The following is a 20,797-nucleotide window of genomic DNA, read 5'->3' as shown; positions in this document are numbered from 1 at the left end:
GCATCACAGGAAACCCAGCACTCTAAAAGCAGTGTGCCCACAAAACAAGCCATGCCCCCACAGTAATGGGGTGCAAAGAACTGAACTAAATAGTGTGTGATAATGACATACAGGTGTGTGAACAGTGATCAGAATTCAGGTGATTGGATCTGGAGAGTGAGCTGCGTTCAGGGGATCTATGTGTTTGAGAGTGAGTTGGAAGCAGACGTTACAGGAGCCTAGGCTATTGTAAAATGTAGCCTAAAATGTAATTAGTTTTTATTAGGCTATTGCAATTGTGGTGTTTAGTAAACTATTTTAAAATCATAATATATGACGACATTATAAAGCAAAAATTATTGCATTGTAATGAGTAGGCAATGCAAATCATCTCTTGATCTCATCTTGAACTGTGAAAAGTTTCTGGTACCACACTGTTGCTCAACTTTAGTCACTTTTGGGTTTCACTTCGGTAAAATGCACTTACTATAATGTAGTAGCCTGTTGTGCAAAGGAGATTTGAACAGTAAGTAGCCTATCCTTCAACTTGAGATTTTACTGACTAGGTTATAGTACTGATGTAGTAGGGAAATGTACACTGTATTGGAAAACATGTCAATTACAGTGGGGAGAACAAGTATTTGATACACTGCCGATTTTGCAGGTTTTCCTACTTACAAAGCATGTAGAGGTCTGTAATTTTTTATCATAGGTACACTTCTACTGTGAGAGACGGAATCTAAAACAAAAATCCAGAAAATCACATTGTATGATTTTTAAGGAATTCATTTGCATTTTATTGCATGACATAAGTATTTGATCACCTACCAACCAGTAAGAATTCCGGCTCTCACAGACCTGTTAGTTTTTCTTTAAGAAGTCCTCCTGTTCTCCACTCATTACCTGTATTAACTGCACCTGTTTGAACTCGTTACCTGTATAAAAGACACCTGTCCACACGCTCAATCAAACAGACTCCAACCTCTCCACAATGGCCAAGACCAGAGAGCTGTGTAAGGACATCAGGGATAAAATTGTAGACCTGCACAAGGCTGGGATGGGCTACAGGACAATAGGCAAGCAGCTTGGTGAGAAGGCAACAACTGTTGGCGCAATTATTAGAAAATGGAAGAAGTTCAGATGACGGTCAATCACCCTCGGTCTGGGGCTCATGCAAGATATCACCTCGTGGGGACATCATGATCATGAGGAAGGTGAGGGATCAGCCCAGAACTACACGGCAGGACCTGGGGCAATGACCTGAAGAAGCTGGGACCACAGTCTCAAAGAAAACCATTAGAACACACTACGCCGTCATGGATTAAAATCCTGCAGCGCACGCAAGGTCCCCTGCTCAAGCCAGCGCATGGCCAGCCCGTCTTAAGTTTGCCAATGACCATCTGATGATCCAGAAGGAGGAATGGAGAAGTCATTGGTCTGATGAGACAAAAAAATAACTTTTTGTCTAAACTCCACTCGCTGTGTTTGGAGAAGAAGAAGGATGAGTACAAACCCAAGAACCCATCCCAAACGTGAAGCATGGAGGTGGAAACATCATTCTTTGGGGCTGCTTTTCTGCAAAGGGGACAGGACGACTGCACCGTATTGAGGGAGGATGGATGGGCCATGTATCGCGAGATCTTGACCAACAACCTCCTTCCCTCAGTAAGAGCATTGAAGATGGGTCGTGGCTGGGTCTTCCAGCATGACAACGACCCGAAACACACAGCCAGGGCAACTAAGGAGTTCCGTAGAAGCATCTCAATCCTGGAGTGGTCTAGCCAGTCTCCAGACCTGAATCCAATAGAAAATCTTTTGAGGGACTGAATTCCGTATTGCCAGCGACAGCCCGAAACCTGAAGGATCTGGAGAAGGTCTGTATGGAGGAGTGGGCCAAAATCCCTGCTGCAGTGTGTGCAAACCTGGTCAAGAACTACAGGAAACGTATGATCTCTGTAATTGCAAACAAAGGTTTCTGTACCAAATATTAGGTTCTGCTTTTCTGATGTATCAAATACTTATGTCATGCAATAAAATGCAAAGGAATTAGTTAAAAATCATACAATGTGATTTTCTGGATTTTTTGTTTAGATTCCGTCTCTCACAGTTGAAGAGTACCTATGATAAAAATTACAGACCTCTACATGCTTTGTAAGTAGGAAAACCTGCAAAATCGGCAGTGTATCAAATACTTGTTCTCCCCACTGTATACAGTCATTTTGGGTATTATCAACTATAAATACATTTTACTGCAGCATACTGTAAATTCTGGTGCATTGTGTGAAAACGTTGTGGGCGGGGAAAGTAATTGCTGTATTTCAAATTGTACTACAATTCCAACCTAGAGAATACAGTACCGTACCATATTGTTGGATGGCAAAAACCTTTTGACCACTACTGTGTGCATGGTAGTGTTTCTGGCTGTCACGTTCTGACCTTTATTTCCTTTGTTTTGTCTTTAGTTAGTATGGTCAGGTGGAGTTGGATGGGCAGTCTATGTTATGTGTTTCTATGTTTAGGTTTGTCAACTGGCCTGATATGGTTCTCAATCAGAGACAGCTGTTTTGCATTGTCTCTGATTGGGAACCATATTTAGGTTGCCTGTTTTCACTGTTGGTTTGTGGGTGTTTGTTTCCTGTGTCTGTGTTCATGCCACACGGGACTGTTTCGGTTAGGTTACTTTGTTATTTTGTATTTAACAGGTCTGTGAGAGCCGGAATTCTTACTGGTTGGTAGGTGATCAAATACTTATGTCATGCAATAAAATGCAAATGAATTACTTAAAAATCATACAATGTGATTTTCTGGATTTTTGTTTTAGATTCCGTCTCTCACAGTAGAAGTGTACCTATGATAAAAAATTACAGACCTCTACATGCTTTGTAAGTAGGAAAACCTGCAAAATCGGCAGTGTATCAAATACTTGTTCTCCCCACTGTAATTGACATGTTTTCCAATACAGTGTACATTTCCCTACTACATCAGTACTATAACCTAGTCAGTAAAATCTCAAGTTGAAGGATAGGCTACTTACTGTTCAAATCTCCTTTGCCAACAGGCTACTACATTATAGTAAGTGCATTTTACCGAAGTGAAACCCAAAAGTGACTAAAGTTGAGCAACAGTGTGAGTACCAGAAACTTTTCACAGTTCAAGATGAGATCAAGAGATGATTTGCATTGCCTACTCATTACAATGCAATAATTTTTGCTTTATAATGTCGTCATATATTATGATTTTAAAATAGTTTACTAAACACCACAATTGCAATAGCCTAATAAAAACATATTACATTTTAGGCTACATTTTACATAGCCTAGGCTACTGTAACGTCTGCTTCCAACTCACTCTCAAACACATAGATCCCCTGAACGCAGCTCACTCTCCAGATCCCAATCACCTGAATTCTGATCACCTGTTCACACACCTGTATGTCATTATCACACACTATTTAGTTCAGTTCTTTGCACCCCATTACTGTGGGGGCATGGCTTGTTTTGTGGCACACTGCTTTTAGAGTGCTGGGTTTCCTGTGATGCACTCCTCCCCTGTATGATAGTGAAGCAGGCAAAAACTAACGGCACCTATTGCCTGCCTGTACTTTAGCCTATTGGATTTCCTGTTATCTACCTATTGCCTATTGCCTGTGTATGTCCTTCTGCCTGCCCTTGGATCCATCTACCTGCCTCCTCCTCCTGTGGTCCTTTGCAATAAAAACCTGCTGCGCTTGAAACCAGCTCTCTGTCTCCCCTCCTGTTCATTACAGCTACACAGCCCAAGCTGAACCCACTTACTGCATCGTTGAATAACCTATACATTGATACTTAGTTTTAAGTTACATAATAGAGAGCATACTTACAGATTTGATATCCCATCTGTTCCTCTTCGTTAGGTTTTGCTGCTCTTCTGTGAGCAGCAAAGGCTTTTAGAACATTTCAGAAGGAGGGGCATTGTAAAGCTTGTCGTCTGGAGGAGAAGAAGAGGACCAAGGTGCAGCGTGGTAAGTACTCATAATTACTTTAAATGAAATACAAATAACAAAAATGACAAACTAACAGTCCAGAAAGGTACAAACAAACACTAAACCGGAAACAACCACCCACAAACACAGGTGGGAACAGGCTACCTAAATATGATTCTCAGAGACAATGAATGACAGCTGCCTCTCATTGAGAACCATATCAGGCCAGACATAGAAATACAACACAAGGACAACATAGAACACCAGACATAGAATGCCCACCCAAACTCACGCCCTGACCAACCAAAACAGAGACATAAAAAGGATCTCTAAGGTCAGGACGTGACAGGCATGTTGTAGTTTGAGCAGGAAGGGTGGGTGTCTCTCAATTGATAATGAGAAACCATTTCCCAACACTAAAAAGCATGTGATAGCCTACAATTTACAGTTGCATATAGTCAAATGGAAATGTTGCCTGTAAGTGTAATTCACTTTATGACTATATAGGCTATAGTAAAAATATGTCCATGACATAAAAGGAAAAAGACAACATAGGCTTTTAGCCAATCCATCTGGACATTAAACAGTTTAAACACTGTGATAAGCGTGATTATTTACGATACTGAAATATTCCATTCAACATCGGCCTTGACACTATAAAAATAACTAAATGACAATTATGCTACTCTGATTCATGTTCCTTATCAAATCACCAGTCAATCAAATTTCAGTCGAATATCTTCTGTCATTGTAAAACTATCAAAAATAAATATTTCTAAAATAATTAGTCAAATCTTATCTGTCATCTCCATAACTTGAATTCAAATCAAATTTGATTCGTCACATGCGCCGAATACAACAGTGAAAGCCCCTAACCAACAATGCAGTTTATTTTGCCCCTATAATTTGTGTAAATATACCAATTAGAGACAAAGAGCTGCTTAATGCAATGTTAAATAATTATAACACATTATTTTCTTGGAGGGATAGAGTGTGATAATTTATTTTTATTATTCCCCTTAATAGGTCATGGCATTTTTGTCTAATTTCCTTTGACATGTCAGTCTATTCTACTCTGTTCTATTCTAATATTGTATTCTAAGATTCTATTCTAAGATTCGATCCTATTCTATTCTTATCAACAGGTGGCACTATAATACAAACGTATAGGCCTTGGCCAGGGCTCTTCAACTCTCCTTCAAAATCTAAAGGAGGGTAGCTCTCCAGAAACAGGGTTGGAGAGCCCTTGCCTAGGCTATCTCAGCAGAGACATCCTACACATCTTATTCAATCATCTACCTTATGTAATCCATAAAGAAAGACAGACAAAATATAACCAATCATTTTAGAACACACAAAAATATGTGCAGAATTAGTTATACACACACGAAAGATAACTAATATCAATATTCATACAACAGAGTGCTGTGTGCCTATTCAAACGCTTTCAAACACAACCCTCACTTCCATAAAATAGATAGATTGGTGAAATGAGAGATTTAACCCATAGCCTTGACCCATCCATGTCACGCCCGATCAGAGATAACCGTACTACTTCAAGTAATTAGGGAAGGAAGGATGTATCTAATTGTATTGAAACGGGCCCATTTGGAGAACGCCAGCGCCTGAGAGCTGGTTTCCAGTAGTTACCACAGCCACAAAATTGGGTATATCGTAAAAATTCAAGAAAACTAAAATTACGTTTTTGATTAGGGTTAAGGTTAGGGTTAGGCTTAAGTTTAGCAGTGTAGTTAAGGTTAGGGTTAGGATTAAAATCACATTTTAACAAGATAAATTGTGAAAATAGGCGGGGTTTATGACTTTGTGACTGTGGTAACTACTGACGACGATGGGCTCTCTACATCATATCCTGTCGGGTTTCTTCCTCCGTGCACGTCCGGAAGGTGGGGTTTTGTGTTGTAGCGGACAGTTAGTCATTCTGTGTTAAATCAGTGGTACTTAGCAGCCCTATGCCACGGTATGCACCATTAACGCGCTTATCAAGATAGCCGCAAGAAAGGGGAGAGGTCAAAATCCTGCTTTGGTAAGCTTTCATAAATATCTCATAAATATATATTTATTACAGTATATTTATTTAGCCATAGGCTTTGGCTACTTCTCTGTACTTACAGAGTGAGAGGGAAGGAAGGGAGGGAAGGAAGATCTGCCTAGATTGAAATCTGAAAATCTTTTGATTTACAGACTATATAATACATGTTCGTATTTGTGACTGCTCTTTGAAACGAAGAAAATACAATAATTCAAAATAGTGGTAGGGCCTTTCCCAGTTGCACTGATCCAACTGAAAGCACACTCCCCGAGGCAGGCGGTAACGGATATGTGGCACGAGTATAATATACGTTCTTTGGAGACAGCCAATATGTTCTTGTATTTTGATACATTGTTGCAGTCGGCGGTATTATGAACTAAAGCGAACAATATTGCTATAATATTGCTCTTGTCACAAGGCCTAAACAACGATCATTGATGGGTAGGTTACTCTATCACTGCAATATTTTCTTATGTTTATTTTTTTGTCTGGTAGTCAGCTGTTTTAATAACCTCAACTAACAAATCATATTAATCATAGTCTACAAATGTTATGTAGATTGATGCTTTCCCAGTGACGCTCTGTGGCCAATACAGCCTTCATCCTGTAGAGGTCACTGATATTTTTTCCTTTAAATAGCCTACGGTAACAGATGCAGTAGGCCTATTAACTAGGCTACACATTAGATACAGTAACAGTGTGTTAGGCAATTCTATCTGTGATGACTTCCCCAGATAAAATATTTCATTCATCTCTCCTAGGGTCTACCATGGATGATTTTAACTGACCATGCTGTAGATAAACACTGTTAACATTTATTTAGGAATACTCTGACTGCATCTACCCGAGAATCTGTAGAAGTGGACACTTCACAGCTTGTTCCTTATTTGCCTTATGCACGTAAACACTGTGCTGCCGACATGGTTTGTATCATGCATACATTGATTTTACCCATGTCTAATGAGGTGGACACACCCAAGGTAGCTCACATGCATGTGTGTTTAGTGAAATCTGACCAGTCAGCAAAACTCTATTTTGCTCATCTTGTCTGTATGTTAGGACACACCTATTAATCATGGCTTAGTATCTTGGCTCTCTGAAAAGGAATGATGTGTACTGCCTGGTCAAAATATGTCACCAGGCCAACAGAGCAAGGCTACTTAGGCCCTTTAAGTAATGGCATTTTAATTTGGTACTGAAATCGATGCAGAGTTTTTATGGTCCTAATGGTGAATTATGTTAGGTGTTGAAAGTATGTAGGCTAATAATAACACAGATCCTTCCTGGGTATGCTCAACAACAATCATGTCATGTAACCTTTAGGAAGTTTAGAAATTACTTCAATATTGCTTTTTTGTTGTGTTTTGATCAGTGCATGTGTGTTATTTTGCGGCTGCTTGTTACTGTTGTTGTTAGGGTTGAGTGTAACCTTTACATGTGGCCTTTATCACATGACATGACAGTCTGAGGGACCGTATGGTGTTGAACACCACACCAGGGTGTGAGAGGGGCACACACACACACACACACACACACACACACACACACACACACACACACACCTTACTGTGATATGGTAATATAAGACACTGAGCTGTGTAATAGTAACATTCCCTATGAAGCTCTCTGTGGCTCAAAGTGGAGAAAGTTTAATTTGGTCCCTGAAGGAATACAGCCTGGAAAAGACCCAGACATTTTTACTAGGTTATGTGTTCCTCTGTTCTCTCATGTGCTAGTGTCACATTGGACTCTGGAGCGCAGCAACCTTAAAGGATACTCCACCCCAAAAGCAAGATATTTTGGGACTATATACACTGCTCAAAAAAATAAAGGGAACACAAAAATAACACATCCTAGATCTGAATGAATGAAATATTCTTATTAAATACTTTTTTCTTTACATAGTTGAATGTGCTGACAACAAAATCACACAAAAATGATCAATGTAAATCAAATTTATCAACCCATGGAGGTCTGGATTTGGAGTCGCACTCAAAATTAAAGTGGAAAACCACACTACAGGCTGATCCAACTTTGATGTAATGTCCTTAAAACAAGTCAAAATGAGGCTCAGTAGTGTGTGTGGCCTCCACGTGCCTGTATGACCTCCCTACAACGCCTGGGCATGCTCCTGATGAGGTGGCGGATGGTCTCCTGAGGGATCTCCTCCCAGACCTGGACTAAAGCATCCACCAACTCCTGGACAGTCAGTGGTGCAACGTGGCTTGGTGGATGGAGCGAGACATGATGTTCCAGATGTGCTCAATTGGATCAGGTCTGGGAACGGCGCGGCCAGTCCATAGCATCAATGCCTTCCTCTTGCAGGAACTGCTGACACACTCCAGCCACATGAGGTCTAGCATTGTCTTGCATTAGGAGGAACCCAGGGCCAACCGCACCAGCATATGGTCTCACAAGGGGTCTGAGGATCTCATCTCCGTACCTAATAGAAATGCCACCCCACACCATGACTGACCCACCGCCAAACCGGTCATGCTGGAGGATGTTGCAGGCAGCAGAACGTTCTCCACGGCGTCTCCAGACTCTGTCACGTCTGTCACATGTGCTCAGTGTGAACCTGCTTTCATCTGTGAAGAGCACAGGGCGCCAGTGGCGAATTTGCCAATCTTGGTGTTCTCTGGCAAATGCCAAACGTCCTGCACGGTGTTGGGCTGTAAGCACAACCCCCACCTGTGGACGTCGGGCCCTCATACCACCCTCATGGAGTCTGTTCTGACCGTTTGAGCAGACACATGCACATTTGTGGCCTGCTGGAGGTCATTTTTCAGGGCTCTGGCAGTGCTCCTCCTTCAACAAAGGCGGAGGTAGCGGTCCTGCTGCTGGGTTGTTGCCCTCCTACGGCCTCCTCCACGTCTCCTGATGTACTGGCCTGTCCTGGTAGCGCCTCCATGCTCTGGACACTACGCTGACAGACACAGCAAACCTTCTTGCCACAGCTCGCATTGATGTGCCATCCTGGATGAGCTTCACTACCTGAGCCACTAGTGTGGGTTGTAGACTCCGTCTCATGCTACCACTAGAGTGAAAGCACGCCAGCATTCAAAAGTGACCAAAACATCAGCCAGGAAGCATAGGAACTGAGAAGTGGTCTGTGGTCACCACCTGCCAGAACCACTCCTTTATTGGGGGTGTCTTGCTAATTGCCTATCATTTCCACCTGTTGTCTATTCCATTTGCACAACAGCATGTGAAATGTATTGTCAATCAGTGTTGCTTCCTAAGTGGACAGTTTGATTTCACAGAAGTGTGATTGACTTGGAGTTACATTGTGTTGTTTAAGTGTCCCTTTATTTTTTTGAGCAGTGTATATATATATATATATAGTCCCAAAATATCTTGCTTGTCAGCAATCAAGTTTTCAAGATATGTAACTTTTAAAATACAGAAATCATCCCCATGTGATGCGTTTTGCTGACAGTGTTGCATTTTTTTGTGGTGACTCGAGGAACTCTGGAGATCCTCAAGGAACCCCCGGAGTTACTAAAGAAACCATTGCTAAGCTGAGGCATGGCTTTAAGATAGATCTTTTTTTGGCTGCCCATTAGAGTAAATGTAATTCCTGTTGTTCTGTTCTATTGTCATCACATGTTTAAGTTATGAAGATGAGTCTGTGATGGTAGGAGTGCAATTTTTGGAGAAATTGGACCCTTGCCTTTCAGCTAGCTGATCCATTTTTGGTTTCAGGGTTGGAATTCGGTGCAGTGGAATCGGAGAAGGTAACCCGAAATGGTCCTGTGATAATTGTTTGTGTTTCTGCTGGTCAGAGGGAGCAGGCGCTCTGCGCTAAACGAATTGGGACGGGATGTGACTTGTTTTGCTCTCAAGAAAAGGGCGCCATTTAAAGGAGTGATTACTGGGGTAGTGGTAAATGTGAAAGCGGACCAACTGAAGGGAAAGATTCCCTGTGTTTGTGATGCTCGTCGTTTGGTGCGACGCATACAGGGTGTCGTGAGTGGTGAAACAGAAGAGTCAATGTCTGTTCTTTTGAGTTTTGATGTTGGTTCTTTGCCTGACAAAGGGATGTTAGGATATTTCAGCTATCCTGTACGAGCTTTTGAGCCGAACACATTGTTGTTACAGGTGTCAAGCTTATGTGGATGTGACAGCAGTCTGTAGTTGGGAGGTTCCTAGATGTGAAAAAATAAATAATAATAAATCAATATTGATCACAAGTATAAGGGAGTTATACTCCAGTCTAGTTTGTGGTGATAATGCAACATTTAATTTATCGGATGCCAACCGCCGTTAAACCTCATCGAAGAAGAAGATCTTAAGTTTGAACACTGACAGTTTTGTAGCTTCAATGAGGCTAACAGAGATGTACGAGTTCCTCAAGAGCCTATGCAAATCTCAAATATGGAAAATTTACCACTATTACTGTATGTAATCAGCAATATTAATATAATATTAGAATATGTAATATGCATAAATATTCATAGGCACCTCCTTCGGGCTCCCGAGTAGCGCAGTGGTCTAAGACACTGCATCTCAGTGCAAGAGATGTCACTGCAGTACCTGGTTCGAATTCAGGCTGCATCGCATCCGGCCGTGATTGGGAGTCCCATAGGGTGGCACACAATTGGCCCAGCGTCGTCCGGGTTTGGCCGGGGTAGGCTGTCATTGTAAATAAGAATTTGTTCTTAACTGACTTGCCTAGAAAAATAAAAAATACTATTAATAGTGTAGGAAATAATCATGACAAAATCAAGGAAGTCAAAGGAATCACAATGAAATTAAAGAAATAAGAAGTGTATCTGGCTAGATATTGCATATGTAAACAGGCCTGAACACACATAAACTCAACGTTCAACAATTTCAACGATTTTGCCAATTGCACGCTCCCTCAGAACTTGAGACATCTGTGTTGTGTGACAAAATTGTGTGACAAAATTGCACATTTTAGTGGCCTTTTATTGCCCCCAGCAGAAGGTGCACCTGTGTAATGATCATGTTTAATCAGCTACTTGATATGCCACACCTGTCAAGTGGATGGATTATCTTAGCAAAGGAGAAATTCTCACTAACTGGGATGTAAACAAGTTTGTGCACAACATTTGAGAGAAATAAGCTTTTTATGCATATGGAACATTTCTGGGATCTTTTATTTCAGCTCATGAAACATGGGATCAATACTTTTTATATGTTGCGTTTTATATTTTTGTTCAGTATATTTGTACAGCTGGTGTCGTCTTGTGCTTTCCCTTCCTTGTGTTCTCTAGGTTTCAGAAAGCACCCAAAATAAGGTTGCATTCTGAGCATTCATCTGTCTTTGAAGGCGGAGTGTAGAGGCTGCACTATCAGATCCTCATTTAAGTCCTCTTAACAAGATAACACATCTTTTTACAGCAGGTGTCGTGTCTAGTCTTAATTCACATCTTTTGGAGTAACTTCAGACAACCAGTCTGACAAAGCATTCACATTCTCATTCCCACAGCTGGAGTGTTCGTGCTAGGTTTGTTTGTCCCTACCTGAATATACAGTTTTGTTTACATCCCATTAAAGTTAAAGGATTATGAATGTCTTATGACAAGGATTATGAATTGGTAATGGCCTTGGGTATGGCATGGTTGTCAGAAAGGAATTACTTTTTCAGAAGAGAAACTGTCAAGAATTCGGACTTGACATTCTGCTGCTGTTCTATCTCAGAGAAGCCGCTTTATTTAGCTGACTGCTTGTGAAGGACTGGCTGCATCTCTGTTTTTAAGAGGTGGAGAAAGGTCCTGAGAATGGGACTCGACTGGCCCTGAATTTCTTCTCTTCCCCTGGACCCCAAGGCACTAACTCAGTTACTGGATGTTTATTTTCACTGTCTCTCAGTTACTCGATGCTCTTTCGTTTAGAATGTTACTTTCTAATGTAATCCCTATGGTTACTTTCTGTTAAAGCAGAAAGAATATGAGGAGTATTATCTGATATACAAGTAGCAGGAGAGCCAAAACGATAGGTTTCCTCCAGGGTGCTTTCTTTCCAGTTTAACCTAACCACGGTTCATTTAGCTCCGATTCGAGACCAGGAACCTCATGCACTTTTAACAATCTTCCTAGGGACGTTAGATAGCTTACTCTGGCCTGTTTTCTAAAAAATCATTCAGAATGTAATGTCATCTGAGTTAGAAGACCATCTGCTAATGGTCTTGGCATTGAAGGTTGGGTTATACTGGCACCGATATACAGGTATTTTATGACATCTTGGGATGAGCTCCATTTTTCAGAGACTGATTCAGAAAGAGACCGATCATTATGCCATCAATCTACTGCTCTGGTCGGAGGGAATGCTGTATATTCTCTCTGCAGGAGTGTCAGCTCCTATCAGTGACCTGGTGATTAATGCCCTGTTGGCTGCCCCTTGTGCCTACTGGAGAGATAGGGGTCTTGTGGGTATCCTCTACACCTGGGTGCAAATACTATTTGAAATTCAAAATACATTAGCTGTGTTCGATTTGGCTTGAGCTTGGTGAAATGTAACCAAACCGCCTGGTACTCCAGGTAGACTAAAGCAAACGCTCAGTGTTTTAAATGATTTCAAATATAAATTGACCCCAGGTCTGGGTCTTAGATGGTACTAGAGGTCGACCGATTATGATTTTTCAACGCCGATACTGATTATTGGAGGATCAAAAAAAGCCGATACCGATTAATCGGACGATTTTAAAAACAAATAAATAAATTAAATTAAAAAACAATTTTTTTTTGTATTTAGTTATTTGTAATAATGACAATTACAACAATACTGAATGAAAACTTTTATTTTAACTTAATATAATACATCAATCAAATCAATTTAGCCTCAAATAAATAATGAAACATGTTCAATTTGGTTTAAATAATGCAAAAAAAAGGTGTTGGAGAAGAAAGTAAAAGTGCAACATGTGCCATGTAAGAAAGCTAACGTTTAAGTTCCTTGCTCAGAACATGAGAACATATGAAAGCTGGTGGTTCCTTTTAACATGAGTCTTCAATATTCCCAGGTAAGAAGTTTTAGGTTGTAGGAATTATAGGACTATTTCTCTCTATACCATTTGTATTTCATATACCTTTCACTATTGGATGTTCTTATAGGCACTATAGTATTGCCAGTGTAACAGTATAGATTCCGTCCTTCTCCTCGCCCCTACCTGGGCTCGAACCAGGGACACATCGACAACAGCCACCCTCGAAGCATCGTTACCCATCGTTCCATAAAAGCTGTGGCCCTTGCAGAGCAAGCAACAACCATTTCACATCGGTTACACCAGCCTAATCTCGGGAGTTGATAGGCTTGAAGTCATAAACAGCTCAATGCTTGAAGCACAGCGAAGAGCTGCTGGCAAATGCACGAAAGTGCTGTTTGAATGAATGCTTACGAGCCTGATGCTGCCTACCACCGCTCAGTCTGCTCTATCAATCATAGACTTAATTATAACATAATAACACACAGAAATACAAGCCTTAGGTCATTAATATGGTAAAATCCGGAAACTATCATTTCGAAAAACAAAACGTTTCTTCTTTCAGTGAAATACGGACCCGTTCCGTATTTTATCTAACGGGTGGCATCCATAAGTCTAAATATTCCTGTTACATTGCACAACCTTCAATGTTATGTCATAATTATGTACAATTCTGGCAAATTAATTACGGTCTTTGTTAGGAAGAAATGGTCTTCACACAGTTCGCAACGAGCCAGGCGGCCCAAACTGCTGCATATACCCTGACTCTGCTTGCACGGAACGCAAGAGAAGTGACACAATTTCCCTAGTTAAAATAATTCATGTTAGCAGGCAATATTAACTTAATATGCAGGTTTAAAAATATATACTTGTGTATTGATTTTAAAGAAAGGCATTGATGTTTATGGTTAGGTACACATTGGTGCAATGACAGTGCTTTTTTCGCGAACGCGAATGTTAAATCATCACCCATTTGGCAAAGTAGGCTGTGATTCGATGAGAAATTAACAGGCACTGCATCGATTATTTGCAACGCAGGACAAGCTAGATAAACTAGTAATATCATCAACCATGTGTAGTTAACTAGTGATTATGTTAAGATTGATTGTTTTCAGATAAGTTTAATGCTAGCTAGCAACTTACCTTGGCTCCTTGCTGCACTCGCGTAACAGGTAGTTAGCCTGGCACGCAGTCTCCTCGTGGAGTGCAATGTAATCGGCCACAATCGGTTTCCAAAAATGCCGATTACCGATTGTTATGAAAACTTGATATCGGCCATTCCGATTAATTGGTCGACCTCTAGTTGGTACCAGCCCTTCACTCTCTCGGGCCCATAAACATGTCTACTAGCAGAGCCTCTCTAGGGAGGCTGGGCTGAGGCAGACTCTCCTCTCCCTATAACGTACCCCTGTCTGTCACCTAGTCAGCTCCTCCACTTCTCCTCTAGCTCTGCTCAAATTCACCTAGAACCCAGACCAATCATGGTCGGGTGACTTTGACAAGGAAAAAGTAGGTCTACATGAGGAAAAAGGGTTCTTCTAACTTGTCTTTTTGGCCCTGCTTAACTTATCTGCCAGCTACTTTGTAGTTTCTGTATCCATCTTGCCTTCTTTCCCCCTCTCCCTTCTCTCCCTTCTCTCCTTCATTTCACATCTTTCTCTCTCTCTGGGTGAAGCTGAGAATCTCTTCACAAAATGCTTGTTTTCAATTCAATTTCAGATTAAGGGCTTTATTGGCATGGGAAATGTATGTTTACATTGCCAAAGCAAGTGAAATAGGTAAAACAAAAGTGAAATAAACAAACAATTAACAGTAAACATTACTTACAAAAGTTCCAAAATAATAAAGACATTTCAAATGTGTGAACTGTGAACAGTGTTTTAATGATGTGCAAATAGTTAAAATAAGAAAGGGACAATAAATAAACAAATATAGGTTGTATTTACAATGGTGTTTGTTCTTCACTGGTTGCACTTTTGTTGTGGCAACAGTTCACACATCTTGCTGCTGTGATTGCACACTGTGGTATTTTACCCAATAGATATGGGAGTTTATCAAAATTTGATTTGTTTTCAAATTCTTTGTGGGTCTGTGTTATCTGAGGGAAATATGTGTCTCTAATATGGTCATACATTTGACAGGAGGTTAGGAAGTGCAGCTCAGTTTCCACCTCATTTTGTGGGCAGTGTGCACATAGCCTGTCTTCTCTTGAGAGCCAGGTCTGCCTACGGTGGCCTTTCTCAATAGTAAGGCTATGCTCACTGAGTCTGTACATAATCAAAGATCTCTTTAAGTTTGGGTCAGTCACAGTGGTCAGGTATTCTGCCACTGTGTATTCTCTGTTTAGGGCCAAATAGTATTCTAGTTCTCAGTTTTTTTGTAAATTCTTTCCAATGTGTCAAATAGTTATTTGTGTGTTCTTATAATTTGGTTAGGTGTAATTGTGTTGCCGTCCTGGGGCTCTGTGGGATCTGTTTGTGAACAGAGCACCAGGACCAGCTTGCTTAGGGGGCTCCTCTCCAGCTTTATCTCTGTAGGTGATTGCTTTGTTATGGAAGGTTTGGGAGTTGTTTCCGTTTAGGTGGGTGTAGAATGCTATGAGAGCTATGAGGCTCTTTTCTGGATTTTGATCATTAGCGAGTATCGGCCTAATGCTGCTCTGCATGCATTTGGTGTTTTACATTTGTACAAGGAGGATATTTTTGCAGAATTCTGCATGCAGAGTCTCAATTTGGTGTTTGTCCCATTTTGTGAATTCTTGGTTGGTGAGCGGACCCCAGACCTTACAAGCATAAAGGGCAATGGGTTCTATAACTGATTCAAGTATTTTTAGCCAGATCCTAATTGGTATGTCAAATTTTATGTTCCTTTTGATGGCATAGAAGGCCCTTCTTGCCTTGTCTCTCAGATTGTGTCCAGATGGAATTTTTATTCGTAGTCCTGGGAACTGGACCTTTTTTGGAACACCATTATTTCTGTCTTACTGAGATTTACTGTCAGGGCCCAGGTCTGACATAATCTGTGCAGAAGATCTAGGTGCTGCTGTAGGCCCTCCTTGGTTGGTGACAGAAGCACCAGATCATCATCAAACAGTAGACATTTGACTTCAGATTCCAGTAGGGTGAGGCCGGGTCCTGCAGACTGTTCTAGTGCCCTCGCCAATTCGTTGATATATATGTTGAAGAGGGTGGGGCTTAAGCTGTATCCCTGTCTCACCCACCGGCCCTGTGGAAAGAAATTAGTGGGGGGTTAGTGCCAATTTTAACCGCACACTTGTTGTTTGTGTACATAGATTTCATAATGTTGTATGTTTTTCCCCCAACACCACTTCCCATCAATTTGTAAGGCCCTTGTGCCAAATTGAGTCGAAAGCTTTTTTTTTAAATCAACAAAGCATTAGAAGACTTTGCCTTTTCTGTGGTTTGTTTGTTTGTCAATTTGGGTGTGCAGGGTGAATACGTGGTCTGTTGTAAAGTCATTTGGTAAAAAGCCAATTTGACATTTGCTCAGTACATTGTTTTCGCTGAGGAAATGTATGAGTCTGTTGTTAAGGATAATACAGAGGATTTTCCCAAGGTTGCTGTTGACGCAATTCAATTTCAACACTTTATTGGCATGGGAAACATATGTTTACATTGCCAAAGCAAGTGAAATAGATAAACAATACAAATGAACAGTAAACACTACACTCACAAAAGTTCCAAAGGAATAGAGACATTTCAAATGTCATATGTCTATATACATATTATGTCTCTCTCTCTCATTTTCTTTCCTTCCATGTATATCTCTCTGACTGAAGCTGGGGATGTATTCACAAAATGCTTGTTTTCTCACTGCGTGTCCCAGCAAGCCCTAGGAGGTGGCTGGTCCCCCTGAGGCAGTGCTCCTAACACAGAACGTTAAGTCTAAGCATAGGCTCACTACCATAGGTACAGGCTTCGACAAGAATCAGACATGTCCTCCTTAGGCCTAAATGGTGTGGAATCCAATGTAACCTTTTTGTGATTATTTTCATTTTAACACCAAGCAAAATTACTAAAAAGCAAACAGGGACGTATTTTGACGTAGGTCGGTGCAGAAACGTCATTGTGAAACAAGGCTAGCTCTACCATGCTACATTCTAATTTCTCAATGAACAACAATGTCACATAGCCTAGGGCCACCTTTACGTTTTAGTCATTTAGCAGATGCTGTTATCCAGAGTGACTTACAGTGGTGAGTGCATACATTTCCATACTGGTCCACCATGGGAATCGAACCCACAACCCTGGTGTTGCAAGTGCCATGCTCTACTGAGTGAGCCACACGGGAGCCATTCCTCTGTCCTCTGCCATCAGTCTGTCCCTGACTGTGTGCTTTGTTGAGGTAGGCCTCAATCACATTTGTATGTTAGACTGTCTCTATTTGTGCCTGCTTTGTATGGTAGTGTCTCTGTGCCTGCCTGTGCTCTGTTGAGGTAGTTGGCCTGAATCCCATTTGACTGACTCTGGCTGTGTATCAATGTCTCTGTGCCTGCTTGTGCCGGGAGACGCTGCTCGAGTGCCTCTCAGGCTGATTACAGTACATGCCACTGCAGATGTGTGACATTCTCCCGGTCATGTCGAGCGCCAGCGGCCCCTCTCTCTATCATGATAATGGAACTGTGGTTTATGGTGCCAGAGCTGCACTAGCAGCGTGTTATAAAGCAGTAGTGGGAGACAGACAGAGACAAAGGGGTCTGGATCCTGCTCAGTGCTATGAGAGCCCAGACAGAGAACCAGGAGCCAGGAGTCTGGAGTCTGCTCAGTGCTATGAGAGCCCAGACAGAGAACCAGGAGCCAGGAGTCTGGAGTCTGCTCAGTGCTATGAGATCCCACACAGAGAGCCAGGGATCTGGAGTCTGCTCAGTGCTATGAGAGCCCAGACAGAGAGCCAGGTATCTGAGTCTGCTCCAGTGCTATGAGAGCCCAGCACAGAGACCAGGGTCTGGAGTCCTGCTCAGTGCTATGAATCCACACAGAGAGGAAAGGGTCTGGAGTCTGCCTCAGTGCTATGAGAGCCCAGACAGAGAGCCAGGGTCTGGAGTCTGCTCAGTGCTATGAGATCCCACAGAGAGCCAGGGTCTGGAGTCTGCTCAGTGCTATGAGAGCCCAGACAGAGAGCCAGGGGTCTGGGTCTGCTCAGTGCTATGAGAGCCCAGACAGAGAGCCAGGGTCTGGAGTCTGCTCAGTGCTATGAGATCCCACACAGAGAGCCAGGGGTCTGGAGTCTGCTCAGTGCTATGAGAGCCCAGACAGAGAGCCAGGGGTCTGGATCTGCTCAGTGCTATGAGATCCCCACACAGAGAGCCAGGGGTCTGGAGTCTGCTCAGTGCTATAGAAAGCCCACACAGGAGACAGGTCTGGAGTCTGCTCAGTGCTATGAAGCCCAGACAGAGAGCCAGTGGTCTGGAGTCTGCTCAGTGCTATGAGAGCCCAGACAGAGAGCCAGGGGTCTGGAGTCTGCTCAGTGCTATGAGAGCCCAGACAGAGAGCCAGGGGTCTGGAGTCTGCTCAGTGCTATGAGATCCCCGGCTGTGTCAGTGGGATGTGGGGCTGATATGTCTGGGATGGTTTGATTTCAAGCCACTATGGCCACATAGCATCTGAGTGAGTGGGATGTGTGGGATAGATTTGAGTGTCACAATCAGATGTGGTTAGAGAGAGAACTGGCATTCATAAAATGATGCTTCCCCTGTAGATCTTGTAGCACCATTAGGAAATGTAACTTTGTATGTCCTCAGACTTCTAGGACCTATGAGTAGTCATGTATAACTTACACTACTAACGGAATTATTTATATGTTACAGTATTCTTGTAATAAGATTTATATTGGGAAAAACATCCAGCGCCTTGAACGTACGTCTTGGAGAGGATAAATTCACTTTTTGATGTCAAGATATCACCCTTCGCCAGTTGCGAGACACTTTAAAGAACAAAATCATTCTATTAATTAATTGCGTTGCGTCAGGATCGAAAAAGTTCAACCACCACGTAGAGGAGGTGACTTTGACAACAAATTACTCCAAAGAGAAGCCATGTGGATATACACTACCATTCAAAAGTTTGTGGTTCCTTAGAAAATTCCTTGTTTTTGAAAGAAAAGCACATTTTTTTTGTCCATTTTTAAACTAACATCAAATTGATCAGAAATACAGTGTAGACATTGTTAATGTTGTAAATGACTATTGTAGCTGGAAACGGCAGATTATTTTATGGAATATCTACACGGGCGTACAGAGGCCCATTATCAGCAACCATCACTCCTGTGTTCCAATGGCACGTTGTGTTAGCTAATCCAAGTTTATAATTTTAAAAGGCTAATTGATCATTAGAAAACCCATTTGCAATAATGTTAGCACAGCTGAAAACCTTTGTCCTGATTTAAAGAAGCAATACAACTGGCCTTCTTTAGACTAGTTGAGTATCTGGAGCATCAGCATTTGTTGGTGCGATTACAGGCTCAAAATGGCCAGAAACAAATACCTTTCTTCTGAAACTCGTCAGTCTATTCTTGTTCTGAGAAATGAAGGCTATTCCATGCGAGAAATTGCCAAGAAACTGAAGCTCTCGTACAACGCTGTGTACTATTCCCTTCACAGAACAGGGCAAACTGTCTCTAGCCAGAATAGAAACAGGGGAGGCCCCGGTGCACAACTGAGCAAGAGGACAATTACATTAGTGTCTAGTTTGAGGAACAGATGCCTCACAAGTCCTCAACTGGCAGTATCATTAAATAGTACCCTCAAAACACCAGTCTCAACGTCAACAGTGAAGAGGTGACTCTGGGATGCTGGCCTTCTAGGCATAGTTGCAAAGAAAAAGCCATATCTCAGACTGGCCAATAAAAATAAAGGATTGGTAAAAGAACACAGACACTGGACAGAGGAACTCTGCCTAGAAGGCCAGCGCCCCGGAGTCGTCTCTTCACTGTTGACGTTGAGACAGTTTTTTTTGTGTGTGGGTACTATTCAATTAATAAACTTTCTCCCCAATTTCGTGGTATCCAATTGGTAGTTGCAGCGATGAGACAAGACTGTAACTCCCTTATGGACTCGGGAGAGGCGAAGGCCGAGAGCCATGCGTCCTCCGAAACGCGACCTGTAAAGCCAAAATGTCTGTGTACGCTATCCTCAATGCAGTAAAAAATTGAAACATTGATTAATGAAGCTTTATGCAACATTTGAGTGCGAACCCATTACACCTCTTCGTTTGTCAGATATGATTGTTGCCATCACTCTGATTGCTTTGGTTTGTCTGTTGGATTGGGCCTACAGATTGGGCCTACAGATTAGTCCTACAACTATTAGCAGATTAGAGCCTTGACTGAGTGTTGGCCTCATGAGAACTAGGAGAGTAGGAAGCAGTTTCTTTGTTGGAAATCATGGAGAGGGAGCTGTAAATGTGTACAAGAGCGCAAGAAATGTATCCTGGGTCTCTAATGAAAGGAAAGAGGGAGTGCTAATTGAATACATCCGGACGGACGTTAGTATTTGAGTGTTCATTTTTGGAGAATAAAAATTGTAGGCCTATTTTAACAATGAAAAAGCTTTGTTTCAATTCAATTGATACTTGTGAAATTTTTACCACGGTGCGTGGAGCTACTGCTGTGCATTTAAGCCCTATTGTTTATTCCCCAGTTCAAATGGCAAATACAGAATCAGTTCTATCATAGCGGAAATCAGACTTTTCTTTCGCTGTTACTGTTGGCCAAATTACCAGAGAAAAGCAAGCAGCCTGTCCGATGTTTACCTCTGCCATGTGGATTTGTGCCATTCTGATTAGGCAAGAGTTTAAGCACGTTTTTTTTGTTTTTGGGGGAAATCTGAAAAAAAGTCCTA

At 41.8% G+C, this 20,797-nt stretch overlaps 1 protein-coding gene across 1 annotated transcript in view; it reads left to right on the top strand.

Annotated features, from left to right (window-relative positions):
• The first annotated feature begins 5,830 nt into the window (after positions 1–5,830).
• The window catches only part of LOC111959601 (ras-related protein Ral-B), a 48,129-nt gene continuing 33,162 nt past the window's right edge, over positions 5,831–20,797 (top strand). Inside the window, exon 1 of the mRNA XM_023981285.1 lies at positions 5,831–5,984. The gene's annotated coding sequence lies outside the window, so the exon portion shown is untranslated. The remainder of the gene's footprint in view (positions 5,985–20,797) is intronic.

The sequence above is a fragment of the Salvelinus sp. IW2-2015 genome, linkage group LG36, assembly GCF_002910315.2.
Source record: "Salvelinus sp. IW2-2015 linkage group LG36, ASM291031v2, whole genome shotgun sequence".
NCBI classification, from domain to species: Eukaryota; Metazoa; Chordata; class Actinopteri; order Salmoniformes; family Salmonidae; genus Salvelinus; species Salvelinus sp. IW2-2015.
Note: the sequence above shows the minus strand (reverse complement) of the source record. Positions and strands in the feature narration are given on the sequence as shown.